Genomic DNA, 15,303 nt, shown 5'->3' with positions numbered 1-15,303 from the left:
CTCCTGAGATATTACAAACAAGCAATTTTGATGGAATGGATACACACATAGTGCCTTTTGATTTACCTCTGCCAGCTCCCCAGAAAAAAATAAAGTTAATTTAGCCTTTCAATACTCCCCCAAAGCTTAACTTAATCCTTAAATAGTGTAAATAAGCTAAGGAATCAGGGCCACATAGCGTCTTTTGAATATTAAGGTTTGCTTGTCGTTTTCAGAATGCACGTTTTGGAAACTCTGCTAATCTTGGTGTAGCGGACGATCTGTAAGAGCTTACTCGAAATACAACCAATTAGGAACTAAGAGTTTTTTTTACCCATTTCAGACCACCCACTCGCTCCTAACAAAATATATGATTTTCTTGGCACAAATAATGATATCTAAAATTTAGAGCTAATAAGACACTCAGGATCAAACATGGTCCTCTATTTCTATTATAAAATCTACGTGTAAATAACGGGTACTTGCATAGTTTACGACCATTTTCCCAGAGGTTATAGGGGTCGTGTCGTCCCTGAAGACGTATTTACGGAGCCTTCTGACTATTTTGAATAAAATTGCAACCTCAAAATTGATCAGAAGTCTTTGGGGCTAAGGGGTCAATGGTGGAAAAGCTACAGGAGGGGGCTGGCTGCCCTCAAATCACTTTGGTTCTTAAAAGTACACTATAGCTTTGAACTTCCTATTTCAATGAGCCATTTCCGTGTCTGGGAAATTGCAGATATACACATGCAGTGTCTTTTATATAGACACTAAAGTTTCAAATAAGACCCTTTGCTACTCCTGGGATATATCAGATGCATCATTTTGAAAAAATGGATGCATATAGCGTCTTTTAACTTAGTTCAAAACCCCTTTAAAATTCCCTGAAAGTTTTGACATAGCCGTTACTGAAAGTTTCATTTGAGTGATTCTGTTAGCTTAGTCCCTGAGTTGCCGTCAAATTCTTAAAAATGTCGTCATAAACTGATTTTTCGAATATTCCTTACAATGTAAAATATAGAACAAAATAGTTGACATTGATCATAAATTGAAAGATGCAAAACAATGTTTAAACTATAAATATGTTTAAATTATGAGTTTGAACTAGTAAAAACAAAAAAAGCCAAAATTTTTGAACTGATGAAACTTTGTTTTGATGAAATACAAGAAGAACTGGCTGCCAATTAAGTTTGTCAGTGATTTAGTATACCACCATGGACTTGCAAAAACTAAGCCTGCTGTTCCAGAAGAGTGAGGAAAAGCCTATCTCAGTAAAACATCCTTTCCTTAGCCCATCTAATGACGAGTATGACAAGTTGATTCAGGATCTGAAGGATCGTTTTGTCAGAGGCAATGGCGAAACCATTTACCATATTAAGGGAGATCAAGATGGCACTACTCTACCGCTCTCTAGAGAAGAGTATGACAAGTGTGTGGCGACTCTACAATCGTTAGCAGCAACGAAGGATGCTGATTGTGTGACACTACGTGAAGAAATAACTAAAAAAAGCTGTAGTGGTCATTTTCTCGTCAGGTGTAAAGCAGACAAACTAGATTTTGTGGAGATACGCGTGGCTGTCGTTGGTAATGTCGATGCTGGCAAATCAACTTTACTGGGTGTCTTGACGCATGGAGAACTGGATAATGGGCGTGGCACAGCACGATTGAAGCTGTTTCGGCACAAGCATGAGATCGAAACAGGGAGGACGTCCTCAGTTGGGAACGACATTTTAGGGTTTGACAGTAAAGGTAATGTTGTCAACAAACCGGTTCAAGGCTCCTTAGATTGGACAAAGATCTGTGAAAATGCCACCTAAGTCGTCACATTCATTGATTTGGCTGGACATGAGAAGTACCTAAAAACCACGGTCTTTGGCATGGCAGGTCATGCCCCAGATCTCACCATGCTGATCGTTGGAGCGAACATGGGGATCGTTGGTATGACGAAAGAGCACCTTGGGCTGACATTGTCGCTACACATCCCTATTTTTGTCGTGGTAACCAAAATAGACATGGCACCTCCAAACATTTTAAAAGAGACTTTGAGCCTCTTGATTAAAATGTTAAAATCCCCAGGCTGTCGAAAAAATGCTATTTTGATTAAGAATCATGACGATGTTGTTTTCAGCGCAACAAATTTCTCAACTGAAACACTGTGCCCTATTTTTCAAGTGAGCAACGTCTCAGGCGGGAATCTCGATCTCTTAAGAAGCTTCTTGAATTTACTATCTGCAAGAATGCCTGCTTATGTGAATGATCCAGCCGAATTTCAAATTGATGATACTTGTTCAGTTCCTGGCGTTGGCACAGTTGTTTCTGGCACAACATTGCGTGGTTGTATTAAACTCTACGATACACTCCTATTAGGACCGGATTCAGTTGGACAGTTTGTCCCTATTACCGTTAAAAGTATTCATAGAAGGAGGATGCCTGTGAAAGAAGTTAGAGGGGGGCAAACTGCAACTTTTGCTGTAAAGAAGGTGAAGAAGTCACTACTGCGCAAGGGGATGGTCATGATTGCCCCTTCATTGAATCCTGTTGCTTGCTGGGAGCTTGAAGGAGAAATCCTTGTATTGTACCATTCTACAACCATCCAGGTTCGCTACCAGGCAATGGTTCATTGTGACAGCGTGAGACAGACTGCAAAAATCTTGGAGATGTCTCAAGACTGTTTACGCACGGGTGATCGAGCCATACTTCGCTTCCGATTTATCAAAAAACCCTGAATACCTACGCCCTGGACAGAAAATCGTATTTAGAGAAGGAAGAACCAAAGCAGTTGGACAAGTGACTAAAACGGTTCTTTATGCTACATCAAGTGGCCATTAATCAGGAAGACAGAAGTCCCAAAAGCATCAACAACATATACAGCGTCAGAGTGAAGCAAATGGTTCGATCCCAAACGTGAATGAAGAAAACTCTGAAAATCAATCTCAGAAGCCATCTAAGAAACGTACCGAAGGGTAAGCCGAAGCAAAGTAGGAGAAATGAGGACCTATCCATCTAACGCACCTGTCAGTACTCCCCCACCAGATAGTCTAGTAGAGCAGTTGTAGATTATTGATACAGTCGGAATAACGGTGTGGTTGACCAAAATACAAAATTCATTTGGTTTATCAAAACAGCGTCTGCGGGAAGCCCACTAGTCATATGTGCATCTTGTTTTTACTTTGTTGATTTTCAAATAGTTAATTTGTGTATTTTTGATAACCGTACTGCGATTTGAAAGTTGAATCTCAGTTTTGAATGAGTACATCATATTTTCATATGGTTCTGAAAAAAAGACGAAAATTGGAAGTGTTGTATGAGTTTAAGTTGAAGTTTCGTAATTTGCAGAAGTTAGTTTCTTTTCCTTACTTGAAGTTTTGGATTTTCAATCGGATTTTTGAAATTAAAGTATTTAACAGCAAATATAGGCCAGTGTTTCATAGCTAATTGAAATTTTACCTGCAATTCCTCAAAGATACTTAGGGATAATATGCCCTTCAATACCCTATTTTAGTAAAAACTCGCGTTGCTGGAAAGAGCACTTGAACTGGCACCATGAAACTGACCCAAAAAAGAAGAATGTTACCTTAGGAGCAGAAACTTCTACGACTAGCCTGCATAAAACAAAGATTAGTTTATAACTCTCTCAATTGTCTTGCAGCAATCATGATGCCGGTAAATTTTTGTTGAAAATTCTCAAAAAAACTCAAGTTAGCTCAGTTAGTCAGGTTATTTGGGCTAGTTTTGCAGATATATCTTGCATAATGGGAGGAGCAATAGTTTTTGTTCATTTCAACCTTCAACTTCACCCTTTACTTCTGTAAGAAGTAAAGGGGCGTGTCATTTTCACTATCCTCAAGAATTTCCAAATATGAAATTAGCTTTGTTTTCATAAAAATAAATACGTACGATTTTATTTATTAGGTCGTGTTTTCTCCAAAGCGCATTTTGTGATTTGCACTTACTAAGGAGGTGTATGGGGAGCAGGGAGAGAAAGAGTATTCAAGAGGAGGGATTGTTTAATTTCGGTTAAGGATGACTAACCATGGATGTTACTATAGCACCAAAATTATACTTCTCAACCTTCAGAAATGGCAATAAAAAGTGCCATGTGTCAGTGCGTCACCTTACGAAGGAGTTACGAAGATGAATTTACCAGATGCTAGAAATCTCTTATGTAGAGTCTTAGACCATGAACATTTAACTGCCTCTTTTACAATATGCATTCCCCGGCATTTTGACGCTCTTTGAGCATAAATTGACGTTTTGTGGTACAATGTGACAGAAAACGTCACTTTTACGTGATTTGTCTAGATGAAGGGAGGCCAAAAATTACCCGTTTAGGAGGCACTAGACCATAAGAAGTTTATTGGCTACGGTATAATAGGATTTTCAATCCCTGTCATGTTGTCCCGCTTTGGACAACAATTGTTGTTTTGTTGCACAAAGTGGCAGACAGGGCCGATGTGCTTGGTTTGTAAGAAAAAAGGGAGGGGCTCAAAACCTCTTTAGGGTTTTGACCATGGAAATTAGATTGGCTATCTTAGAATTTTCATTTAATGAATTGACATTTTATGGTACAAAATAGCAGGAAACGTCACTTTGCTGTGACATGATGCAGGAAACGTCACTTTGCTGTGACATGATTTCTTTTGTTAATGAAGAAGGACATTGTGTATTATGATTTCATCTTAAATGAGGCCTCTCCCAAAAATCTAGGACAACTGGTTCGATACGATCACCCCTGGGGGGGGACAAAAACTAGACACATCAGTGATTCCAAAGCAAAAAGTGATTTTCCGAGTTGTTCAAGATGGAGGGCTAAAATTCTCCTATACAGGGTTTTTGGCTTCGGCAACTCCAGGGGTACACGTTTCTCTTCGATCCGATGTCAATTTTGAAGGGTTTCAGGCTCTTTTTCAAAACCCTTATGAATGTGTTTTGTAGTAACCGTTTACTATTAAAATTAATCGAAATAATACTTTCCAATTTTAAGTCCTGTACAAAGGGCATTATTTCTCACTATACAGTTATTTTTTTTTCTAGACATATTTTTAACTTTTGCTATTATGTGGCATGGCTCGCTCTTCACTAGATTGTAGCTATCACTGCAACCATAATAAAAAAGACGAATAGTGAGGGGCTTTAAACTCCATTTCATTTTAGCCATGGCTAAGAGTCAGAATCCCATTGACTGAATCCCATAATGATAGATAATTATTTTGTCGGATCCATTAGTTTTGAATGGTTGTAGACCAAGCACATAGGCTATATAAAAATTACATCCAGGGGACGGGTTGCAAGTTAAAAGAAAATACAAAAAGAAGTAAAATAATGTGAAAACTATGGAAATAAACATACATGTATTATGCGTTTTTTTTCTACAGTTTTGAGCTGGCCTGAAAAGCAAGTGTGGGAATAAAAACTGATTCCCTAAGATGTCAAAAATACAAGGTGGTCACCGAAAAAAGGGATCTGATAGAAGATTGTCCAGCTGGGATGAGATACCCATTGGAGGTATTTTATACAGTGAAATGTAGGCTGGAGGACATATTTAGGGAAGATAACAACATAGTGCCTCCACCAACAATTAGGTTATTTTGGGTGCGGAGGCAAAATCCCTTCTAGACCTGAGCTTTACTCCCTTTGGTGTGCCTAGCTAAAATATTAATAATAAAATAATGAAAATTCTTAAAGTAGGAATAAAGAATGGTGCTCAATTTCTTTTAATATTTGTACATTTTTTTCAAAATGTCAAAGGATTTTAGTAAGAGAAAATTTTGTGAAAATCCGAAATGCAAGGGCATTAGGAACCCATTATTGATTTCGGGGGGGGGGGAGAGTCGGCCGTGAGAGGGTTTGGATTTAAAAATTAATGAATTTTATAAATAGAGAATTAATTCGAATATTGTGATTATGGAAAAAATTTTGATTCTAGATGACGACTTTCTCAAGTTTTCTCTTCAACGGAAGATATCTTCTCACGGAACACTTGAAAATATAATGGGGCATGATTCTCCACCGTTGGATTATTGTATGAAGCTTTTACGACGTGACTTAAATGTATTGACTCAATTTATTGATATATTAATTGAAACAAAGCAAATTAATATCGTGGATGTAGTTTTGAATATATTGCCATAGATTCTATATAGATGACTCTCTCTTCAAAACAGGTTATGTAATGTCACAGAGTTACTCCTCTCTCTCCTATCCCCCCTCTGAATTTATCGAACGTAGGTCAGTTTCTTTTTAGCTGTGAGAGAGCTGACACTGGAAACAAAAAAATGTTCTATGCATGTCCACTATGTATGTATACTCTTTGCAGTTGGTGATCATGTGAGAATTGTACAATTATTGATGAGTATAATGAAAAGTATAAATTATGCAATCCGTGTAAATTACATAGAGGATATGCAGTACAAATTAAAGAATGTAATTCATGTCTTAAAGAGATTTGTGACTCAACCTAGAGGCCAGATATTCGCCTATTGTCACTATGGCAAGAGTGATCATTGGGAGAATACTTATCCTGGTATGATTGGAAAGAACCCTAAACGAGATTTCAGTTTATTTTTACGAGATTGGTGTTGTCGTGGTTTTAAATTAATTTGGGAGGAAGAATCAGATCTACGTTTCAACTGCTGGGGTAACAAGACAATTTGGTTTCTACGTCATCGTTGTGACGACACTGCCTATTATGACTATAAACCTAGTGATTTTTATTTGGCTGTTACAGAATGTGATTCACCACTCAAAAACACTGTATGTGATATTGCTTAAAATAGACAAATTGAAACACGTGAATTTTACAATATGAATGCAAATAGTCTCATTGACTATACAAAGAGATATGATAAGAGTGAAGTTACGTTGTACTGTAGAAAACGTGACCCTGACTTTGCAGCCAATATAGATCAATATACAGTGAATTCAAATGATATACCAGTATTAGTGGTGCTCGACAGTTGCCTATACACAGAAGAAGAAATCTAAAGTGAAGAATAAAGATATTGTTGTTACGCATATACATTTTTTTTATTAATAAACAAATTTACATACATTTTTAAAGCACTTTACTCGTAGGGCACTAAAATCAACATTATACAGGTCTGAGAGGATATTTTCCACCATAAAGTCATTCAGACATCGATTGTCTACGTAAATGTTGAGAAACTGCTTGTAAATATAACCGCGACATCTGAACACGAAATATAGTAGCGCATGAAAACCGCAACTTTTAGTCGTTAGATCCTGCACTCTGCTCTGGTTTTGAATATTAGTTTTCCCACTGCTTTCATTATAGCTGTTGATGTGTGGAGTGTAGAATGTATAGGGTAGGCAGAGAGGATCAAAAAATTCAACAGTCTTCATCGTTTGAAAGATGCACTGCCAATGGCCGGTATTCACAGTCAACGGACCGCTATTAACAATGATTAGGGTATTGTTTGTACTTTGAATTTTTCTAAGGAAGTCTGATGGTAAACAATAGGATCTGTATTTGGAAATGTAGGGTTCCATATTAAATACACTGATTATTTTAACAGTGTTCATAGTGCAAGGTCTAGTAGAACACTGCCTTCGGGAGTGATTTCCCCATAGGTTCCAAATTTATTTAACGAGATTAGTGTGATACTCTCAGGTAATGGATCGGCGAATTTATACTCTAAACGCAAACTCCTTGTTCGCACTATACTCATATCTTGATTGCCAGACAAGTCTAGTACAATGATACCATGTGTTTTAGTGAACATTTCTTTGGTTATACCATTTTCAAATAGTTGTGAATCATGATCTAGGGCTTGCATTGTCAGCTCATACAATGTCCTATAGGATTTATCAAAAGATAGATTGTAGAGTAAGATTCCATTTACTTTGCATACAAGAGATGAAAGCCCAAACATCTCAAATTTATGTGGGCAGCCAGTCCACGAACCTATTGCACTAGCGCTTTTTACAAATGCCAATGCTAAATTTGGAATTTCGCCAATGATAAAGGATGAGTCGGTGAAGGTGCGCGAGCCTGCGGCAATATGACGTTGATTGGTGATTGTATGAGGAACAAGTAGTTTAATATTATTACCACTGGCTCTCAGATTTTCCACTGCCAAAGCAACAGAATTCATAACCTGCTGCTCTCGTACATGTAGCATTGCCAAGGTGTGAGAGAGAGTTACATCAGGATTGGCAGGAAGTTCCTTTCGTAAAATGAAATTGGATGGAGCAAGCGTAAATTTTATATCCAATTTAATATTTGATGGTAGCCATTGGGGTATATTAAATATATCATGAAATATTTTTCCAACTAGATGTAATTCACTAGTTGTAGCATTTTTAAGTTCATCTGTACTATTAGTATCTTTAATATATTCGTATCCATTGGAGGTGCCTCTCAATCCCTGGTATTACTTGGGAATCATCAACATGAACTGAATATAGCTTGTATATTTCTATAGATTGTTGCTTGTGCTCACCAAAGTCCCAGTTATGTAGACACTTATTTGACGAAATAAATTATTTAATATACAATTGTCATAGGATATTCCATCAGCAAGAATTGGCATTCGATTTTTGAATTTCTGGACTATCACATGTAAATCTATAAATGTCGAAGACATGTCCATAAAGTAGTCTTCATTGGAATAAATTTGAAAGTGGATATAATCGCAGAACAGTTGTTGTGGATAAAATTGTTCATAGTATCCATGTTTTACTCTAACACCAACATTTTATGCATTGAATAGACTTAAAGATGAGGTGACTGAAGGATGAGAATCCTTTTGCGGTAGATATGCCATTGTTCAGCCTATGAAAAGAAATCCAGTTTCGATCTAACAATTCTCTTCCTGGGGCATCTTCTTCTACAAGTGCGTATTGTACGTGTTGTTTTTTTCCTTCCTTTCTTTGACAAGAGTGATGCCTTTCGTTTCTGACCTGAGTAGAGACTGATGCACTGTTTCTCAACCTTTTTAAACCTTTTCCATTTTGTCGAGATTTCAATTGCCAGCCAAGGGTTCGCGCACAGGACCTAAGATTGTCCGAAGCACTTTTTTTAAATCCTTGCCAGAGCTCCAATCGTATGTAGAGGATGCAAAATCTGTCGCAGCCGGTACAATATATTTTTTAGCCAGAGGTATTGCAGAGCAAAACAGCTTAGCAAACCAACTGCCAAGACCATAGCCAGACATTGATGAACGACTTTTGTAATAGTCCATTCCATTGCCGAGTTGTCTTGGGCCAAGAGTATTAACATAGCAGTCAATATATGGACAAATGAATACCACTTTTCTATTAGACATCTTGTTTTTTTAACACCGACAACGATGGGTCGAAAATGACATGTAATCGCAGTCAAACCTTTTGATATCACTAGTGGATCACCTAATTAAGTTCTTAGTGTTAACTGGCAGAGTTCCAAATAGGAAGTGTTCACGGGGATATACTGAAGATGCTTTATATTGTAATATGAATATGATCTTGATTGCCATTTAACCAAATAAAAGTAAAATTAGTATGCAATTTTGTTTTAAATATTCATATATGGTGAGCCAAAATCAAAACCTGCATTAATGAAAGAACGTTCAAAAAGTAAATAAAAAAAAGTTTCTTCAACTGAAAGTAAGGAGCAACATTAAAACTTAAAACGAACAGAAATTATTTCATATATGAAAGGGGCTGTCCCCTCCTCAACGCCTTGCTCTTGACGCTAAAGTTTGACTCTTTCTCACAACTCTATTTTTTTAAACAATAAAAAACTTGTTTTGGGCCATTTACGACCATTTATAGCACCGCCCTGAAATTGGTCCCAAATGACGATTTTAATACAAATCAAGGGCTAAAATTGAATTTTAACCTTTTATTCTTACAGAATATTGCCCAAAAGCAGTTAATGGGACCTGGTTTTTCATTTAATAGTTTACTTACAAATCCTCCTTTTCCCTTTTATGAAGATCTCGATGAAGGGGAGGATCGCTCCTATAGCCCTCCCCTAATATACGCTTGTGCTTACGAACAATACAAGAATTTTTTTTTTTTTTAATTGAGACTGATCAAAGAAGTGACTTGTTTATTTCTCTTTTTTTTTTAATTGACATCTGAAAGTGCCCAAGCCGAACACACAAACGCCGAACTTTCGAATGAAAGTTCAGTTTGGCTAGCCGATACTTACCTCATACGTTGGTACATCTATTAACAAAAGCTTCTCCGGTATTGCAATACAAAGACGGGGTTAAGACACCACAAATCCTAAGACGGGGTTAAGACACCACGTGACAGTGTGTCGGCTACTAGATTAAGTGACCCGGCGACGTGTCTTGCCCTCAACTGAACGTTCAGGGCCATCGTAATCTAAAAGAGCTTTATGGATTCCTCCTCTAGGGAGAAAGAACGGGTTCCGCCCTCTTCGCTTATGTAATTGACTACAGTCAAGTTGTCCGTCGCTACCATGACTACCTCGTTCTTAGCTCCTCCGCAAAGGCTTTGATTGTGTTGGCTACGGCTCTCATCTTGAGGCAATTTATATGGAGAGATTTCTCTTCTGGAGACCAAGTCCCCGAAGTGTCTTGATGTGGGTCCTCTAGATAGCCACCCAACCCGTAGGTTGAGCTGTCGGTGAATATTGTTTTAGAAACAACAGGGGGCTTGAGAGGAAGGCCTTGACTCAGCCAATCTTTGTTCAGCCACGGCGAAAATGCCTCTTTCATCTCTGTCGTAATTAGGATATTTAAATCTATGTTGTTCCAAGACCTGTCCCATAATCTGAGCATTAGTAACTGACATTTCCTGAGATGTAGTCTGTTGAAAGGAATTGCTCTTGAGCCCGCATTGATGAGTCCAATCAGCTTCATCAGTTGGCTTATTAAGGTGTGCGAATTTTCCAGAGTTGTTTTGACGGCATGTATCAAGCTCTGAATCTTTTCTGGTGTTATGTATACCCTGCTTACCTCCTAGTCCACCAGCAACCCGAGAAAAACGTTCTGAAACATGGCTTGCAGCTTTGATTTCTCGCTCAGCCCGAAACCAAGTCTGTGCCGAAGAATCATCATGGTCCTTACATTGCTCTGTACTACCAAAGTTTGGCAGTCGTGCAGCAGCCAGTCGTCCATGTAAGCATGCAGTTGGATTGCTTGAAGGTGGCAATAGCTCACGATGACACCAAACATGTGGCAGAAAACAGCTGGACTTGATGCTAGTCCGAAAGGAAGCACCTTGAACTGATAGATCTGGTTTCTGAAGGTGAACCTTAGATATTTCCAATGGCTCTTGGAAATGCTAGTAGGCATCTTTCAGATCTATTGATGCTGCCCAATTTGATTCCTGCATTGCAGTTAGTATTGTGGCCTGGTTCTTCATTTTGATAGTTGTCATGTCCAAGAATTGGTTTAGGCTAGATAAGTCTATCACTGGGTGCCAACCCTTGTTTTCCTTTTTTGGAACCAGAAAACACCAACTGTAAAAACCTGGAGACAACTGAGTTTGGACTTCCTCTATTACGCCTTTCTTGAGCATAACAGCAATCTCTGATTCCAAACTTAGCTACTGATTGCTCGACATATTTGATTCGTTGATCGGGTTGCGTACTAGAGGAGGGTATTTTTGAAGTCCAGACGGTAGCCCTCTTTGATGTAATATAAAACTATGACGACATTCAATATTTATCTAGTAGGGTTTCAGACAAGGTAATTCTAATGATGTACTTTTGTTTTGATTTGACTCTATTTTTAGGATTTTTGTTATATTTCTTAGAATTGGACTGATCGTCTCTTATTAGATTGCTAGCTACTGCTGCAACCCAGATTCACATATATAGTTATTTATGAGAGGCAACCTGGCCTTGTGGTCCAAGGCACTGGTGTTAGCCACCAGTCTCTTCGGAGGCGTGGGTTCAAATCTTACCGCTGGTATACGATTATATTTGAAAGACTGCAGTGTGAAAAGACATCGAAAATGCAGTTTTTGGTGGAAAAATTTATTCTCTTTTAGAAATAATTTGTTTTAGTTACAAAAGGTTTTTAACCCAATTAATTTCCTTTAAAATGAGCTATTGAACAACCCTCTACGATGTTCCAGTGCCAAGCTATCTCTGGAAACAAAGAAAAGAGAAAAGAGAAAAAAATATCCCGTTTAGGCAGAATGTTGTAGTAGCTGCCACTTTTCTTGATTTTCAAGCCAATATATGTCCCTTGCTGATCAAGCCAAGGCACAGAAAGTTTCCTATACAGGGGTTTCGGACAAGGCGGTTCTCATGGTGTACTTTTTGTTTTGATCTGACTCCTTTTTTAGGAACTATGGGTTTTTATATTTCTTAACATTGGACGTGATCGTCTCTTACTAGGTTGCTAGCTACTGCTGCAACCCGGAACCACAATACCCTCCACATGAGGCATGTAATTTCTTTCCATTTTTTTTCTCCTCAGCTAGCGGGTCACTGTAAAATTATAGAGAGCTGTATAATGGTTAATTTTAAACGACATTACTATATTAGTGTCATTTGTAATTAAAATAACATCAGGAATCATCGGATTCATCGAGTCATCAGATATAGCTATAGTAGCTATTGTTATTAACATCCTATTGCATGCAAAAATAAAAATATTATTTTTAACATTATAAAACGTATGTAGATATCTTTATGTAAAATGCAGTATTTCTTTTAGGGTTGTAACAAAAAATACAATTCTTTTAGGGTTTGAAAAAAAACCTGCTTGTTTTAGGGTTTTAACAAAAAATCCGATTCGCCAACTGAAATTATATTAATTCCTGAAAATTTTAAATAAAATAATTTTATTTAGCTGCTAACTGCAAAATTATTAATGATGTCTGAGGAATAGTTTTTATTTTTTAATTCAAACAAAAAAAAAGAAAAATTTAAAATTAGTTTTGTTTTTTGTTAGTTTCTAACTACTTAACATAAACAAAATCTAATTCGTCATTTGAAACTAAAATAATATCTAAAAATTTTAAACAAAATGATTTTATTTAACTGCAAACTGCAAAAATTTTTATGGTTTCTGAGGAATAATTTTAATTTTCTAATTCAAACCAGAAAAATACCTAAAAATTTTTAAATTAGTTTTGCTTCAAGTGATTCGTTACATCAGTTTATGGGTTGAAAATATATTATTGAATTGAATAATTATTAAGATGAATTCTTGGAATGATCATATTAAAAGTCAATTGCTATCAAAAGGTATTTCGGGAGCTGCTATTATTGGTGTTGATGGGTCAGTTTGGGCAAAGTCTAAGGAATTTTCTGCCACAGCAGCTGAATTGAAAGCGTTTGTATCAAAATATGATTCAGATGAGTTTTCTGAAAACGGTATTATGATGGGAGGAATGAAGTATTTTTACCTTTCAAGGGATCATGGTGTTGTACGGGCAAAAAAGGGACAAAATGGCTTTCATGCAATGAAGCTGAAACAATTGTATATTATAGCTCTGTATGATGTGATAAACTGCCCACCACCTGAAGCTGCAATTACAGTGGAAAATTATGGTAATTATTTATCTAAAAGTGGGTATTGAAAAAGCAATTTAAGCATAGAAATCTGAAAGGAAAATGAAACAGCATGAAACTGTTTGAAATGGAAGTTGTAAGGATTTTAAATGAGAAACCTAGGTTTTGGTGGTAGTAATATAGTGAGGGATGATCACGTCCCCATAATAAAAACTACAATCACTTACAACCCTTGCATTGACTGTGGAGGGAGCGTCATCCTCAAACCAAATAACAGAAAGTTTACTATACAGGAGTTTCGGAAAAGGCGGTTCTAATGGTGTACTTTTTGTTTTGATTTGACTCTTTTTTTAGGAGTTAGGGGTTTTTATATTTCTTAACATTGGACGTGCTCGTCTCTTACTAGGTTGCTAGCTACCGCTGCAACCCGGATAGCTACCGCTGCAACTCGGATAACTTATAATACTTCAGTTACTATGGAAAAAAGTTCGTTCTTTATTATAATCATTGACCAATCTTTAATATGAAATATGTGATTTTTCGTAAAAAACTGATTCTATTTTAAAAATACATTGTTTTAAGTACAAAAGGTTTTTAACCCAATTAATTTCCTTTAAAATGAGCCATTGAACAACTCTCTACGATGTTAATAAATGACAACGGCAATCCTGATATAATTGATTATTACTTTACCATTTTAAAATATATATTGTTATGTTTTTTTAATATTATACTATAAAAATCGAAATATATACAAATAAATAAGATATGAGAAGTGTTACTAAATTCTATGTTAAGAGGCTTTTTTAAATATTTCTAGAGGGCTAAGACATAGAGTGCTACAAACATCAGAATCGACTTTAGAGGACAAGTTATGTCATAAGGAGATGCTTTTGAAATTCCCCTTCCCCCCAAACTCAAAATTTTCTAAAATTCTACTCTAGAAGCTTTTTAAATATTTCAAAGCACTAATAGATAGCACGCTACAAACATCAGAATCGACTTTAGAGGCCAAATTAATCCTACAATAATTCCCCCTTCCCCCGAAACTCAAAAATTTTCCGAAATTTTACGTTAGAAGCTTTCTTAAATATTTCTAAAGCGCTAAGACATAGAGCGCTACAAACATCAGAATCGACTTTAGAGGACAATTTATGTTATGGGAAGATGTTTTTGAAATCCCCCTTTGCCCCAAACTAAAAACTTTCCAAAATTCTAATTTATAATCTTTTTAAATATTTCTAAAGCTCTAAGACAAAGAGTACTAGAAACATCAGACTCAAATTTAGAGGACAATTTATGTCATGGGAAGATGTTTTTGAAATCCCCCTTCCCCCCAAACTCAAAATTTTCAAAAATTCTACTCTAGAAGCTTTTTAAATATTTCTAAAGCACTAATAGATAGAGCGCTACAAATATCAGAATCGACTTCAGAGGACAAATTATGTTATGGGAAGATGTTTTTGAAACCCCCCTTCCCCCCAAACTCAAATTTTTTCAAAATTTTACTTTAGAAGCTTTTATAAATAGTTCTAAAGCGCTAAGACATAGAGCGCTACAAACATCAGAATCAACTTGAGAGGACAATGTATGTTATGGGAAGATGTTTTTTAAATCCCCCTTCGCCCCAAACTCAAAAATTTACAAAATTATACTTTAAATGCTTTTTAAAATATTTCTAAATCACTAAGACATCGAGCGCTACAAACATCAGAATCAACTTTAAAGGACAATTTATGTCATGGGAAGATGTTTCTGAAATCCCCCTTTGCCCCAAACTCAAACTTTTTCAAAATTCTACTTTAGAGGCTTTTTTAAATATTTCTAAAGCACTAAGACATAGAGCACTGCGTTTTCAGAACTAAAGCCAGAGAAAAAGA

At 36.6% G+C, this 15,303-nt stretch overlaps 2 pseudogenes; both read left to right on the top strand.

Annotated features, from left to right (window-relative positions):
* Positions 1-1,193: 1,193 nt before the first annotated feature.
* LOC148938382 (GTP-binding protein 1 pseudogene) lies at positions 1,194-3,035 on the top strand (annotated as a pseudogene).
* A 10,075-nt stretch (positions 3,036-13,110) lies between these two features.
* LOC148938381 (profilin pseudogene) lies at positions 13,111-13,491 on the top strand (annotated as a pseudogene).
* The last annotated feature ends 1,812 nt before the right edge of the window (positions 13,492-15,303 follow it).

Source organism: Artemia sp. Qi Xiang Cuo, unplaced genomic scaffold (assembly GCF_049724085.1).
Source record: "Artemia sp. Qi Xiang Cuo unplaced genomic scaffold, ASM4972408v1 HiC_scaffold_2954, whole genome shotgun sequence".
Lineage (NCBI taxonomy): Eukaryota > Metazoa > Arthropoda > Branchiopoda > Anostraca > Artemiidae > Artemia > Artemia sp. Qi Xiang Cuo.
This window is presented reverse-complemented; position numbering and strand designations above follow the sequence as displayed.